Consider the following 2,144-nt stretch of genomic DNA (forward strand, 5'->3'; position numbering starts at 1 on the left):
GTGTGATCTGAAAATATCCCACTTGGGACAGTTCCAGAGGTAAACAGTGTGATCTTTCAAATTGTGTGCTCTTCCAAGTAGCCTAGGGAAATCTCACACTGGTCCTGTTCCTCTTGCCTAGATTATAGATCATCCTTTTTTCCAGTGATCCACACAGATGCTACCCACCCATTAGTCTCTCAGTAGCCTCGGATCTGGTGACATTACTGCTCCTGTATCCTAGTGTTCATTTGTGTGTAAGTAACATTTTACTTGATCATGGACCCAAAGTGCAGTAGTGGTTATGATGGCTAATCATAGTTATTTAAGCTATGCCAAAGAAAAGCCAGAAAGTGCTTTCACTTGAGTCACGCTCCCAGCTGTTTTTCCTTTAGTTATTTTTCAGGTGTGGATCTCAAGTTTTTGCCTGGGACCAGTCTCAAACCGTGGTCCTCTCAATCTTCCTCCTCAGGAACAGAGAGTACAAGGGTGAGCCACTGAGTCCAGTCCTGACCCTTGTTTAATTCAAACTCATGTTTTATCAGATGCATTTTTCTCAGTCTTTACAGCAGTCTGGTAAGAACCCACTTAATACATAGACAATGAGGCTCAGGGAAGGGAGTGAGGAAAAAATTTAAGATCACACACCTGGAAATGACCCCTGGGAAATACAAATTCATCTTGGTCTGATTCTAAAAGTCCAGTTCAAAAGTACTGTGTGATTATTGCCTATCAATGAAATGGAGGCCTTGAAGATAGAACTAATTCATCTGCAAGATAAGCTTTCTAACAAGTTCATTTCATGCAAATCTAATATGCTTTGCAAAGTTAGTTTAATTGACAAAACACTGGTGTCTGGATAGAATACAATAAATAAAACCCAGGGAACATACAGTTTGATAGAGCTCATGTTCACCATTGAAAGCAATGTGTGGGTTCGGGGATCTTGCTGCTGCGGGGCGGTGAGTGGAAGCCGGGCTGGCGGCGGGTTTACGCCGGTTGCCTCGTGGGTTGGGGGGGGCGGTGGGAGGGGGGCCGGGGTGCGGTGAGGCCGCAGCGAGGCCGCCGCCGTGTCTCAGTCGGCTCCCTTCTTCCGGAGTGAAATGTAGGATTGGTGTGACAGCCAGACTATGGAAGCCACTCCAGGCAGCCCGTCAGGGGAGAGCTGTGCATTGGATCTACCATCGGCTTGCGACCTAAGAGATTATATACTACAGAGACCCAGCCAGGAGGCCAACAATGAGGCACTTAGTTCTGTGGAAGTCCATTCTTTTCCTTACTCTTCTGATGTGGATCCAGATAGCAGTAACCTGCACTTCTGAAGACTTGTGGCCAGACCCTTCTTTGAAAGGCCAGGCAGAAACTAATGAAGAGGATGCTGGGCTTCGGAAATCCCTAGATAGATTCTATGAAGTGTTTGGACATCCACAGCCAGCCTCTGGGAATCCACTCTCTGCGTTTGTCTGCCAGCACCTGTGTGAGAAAATCCCTGAACTGAGTGACCAGGAGAGCCAGAAATATGCCCTCCGCAGCTTCCAGATGGCACAGGTCATCTTCAACCGGAGCATTCCAAGCACGCATACTTCTACCCTCTGGGAGCAGCAGACATCTCTCTGGATGATGAAGAGCCCATCCCAGGGCTATCAAAAGATATCATTTGTTATCTCTTGAAGCACTGCGTGATGACAGACCCATAACTGGTGCTGATGCTGAGAGCAAGCAGTACTGAAGATGATGTGATGCCTCCCTCAGAATTCCTGGGGGTCTCTTGTCAAATGTTTGTCCCCAGCCCAAACAAAGATAAGTGGTTTATAATTAAAGGCTGGCACCTGTGACTTGGTTCTAGAGAGAGCCAATGAGTTCATAACAAGTTCCCTGTGGTCACCCACTTCCCATGCTACCCCACCACTTGCCTTGACCAAGCCCCTGGCTGGCTAGTTTAGAAATCCAAAGCCCAGGCTATACTCAGGGTGCCTGGGAGACAGGTCAGCAGCCCTCCTTTTTCTCCCTCTCCTCTTCCTAGTCATCTATGGGTATCTTCAGGGACCCTTTCCTTAATAAATGTCTTTTATCTGAGTCCTTTACTCACTATCTACCCCTGGGAGAACCCTACCTAAGAGAACAAGCCTCTGGGAAATGAGTTTGCTTGCTTGCTTGCTTTCTCT

At 47.4% G+C, this 2,144-nt stretch overlaps 1 pseudogene; it reads left to right on the top strand.

Annotated features, from left to right (window-relative positions):
• The first annotated feature begins 919 nt into the window (after positions 1–919).
• LOC105990930 lies at positions 920–1,814 on the top strand (annotated as a pseudogene).
• The last annotated feature ends 330 nt before the right edge of the window (positions 1,815–2,144 follow it).

The sequence above is a fragment of the Dipodomys ordii genome, unplaced genomic scaffold (assembly GCF_000151885.1).
Source record: "Dipodomys ordii isolate 6190 unplaced genomic scaffold, Dord_2.0 Scaffold68, whole genome shotgun sequence".
Classification (NCBI taxonomy): domain Eukaryota; kingdom Metazoa; phylum Chordata; class Mammalia; order Rodentia; family Heteromyidae; genus Dipodomys; species Dipodomys ordii.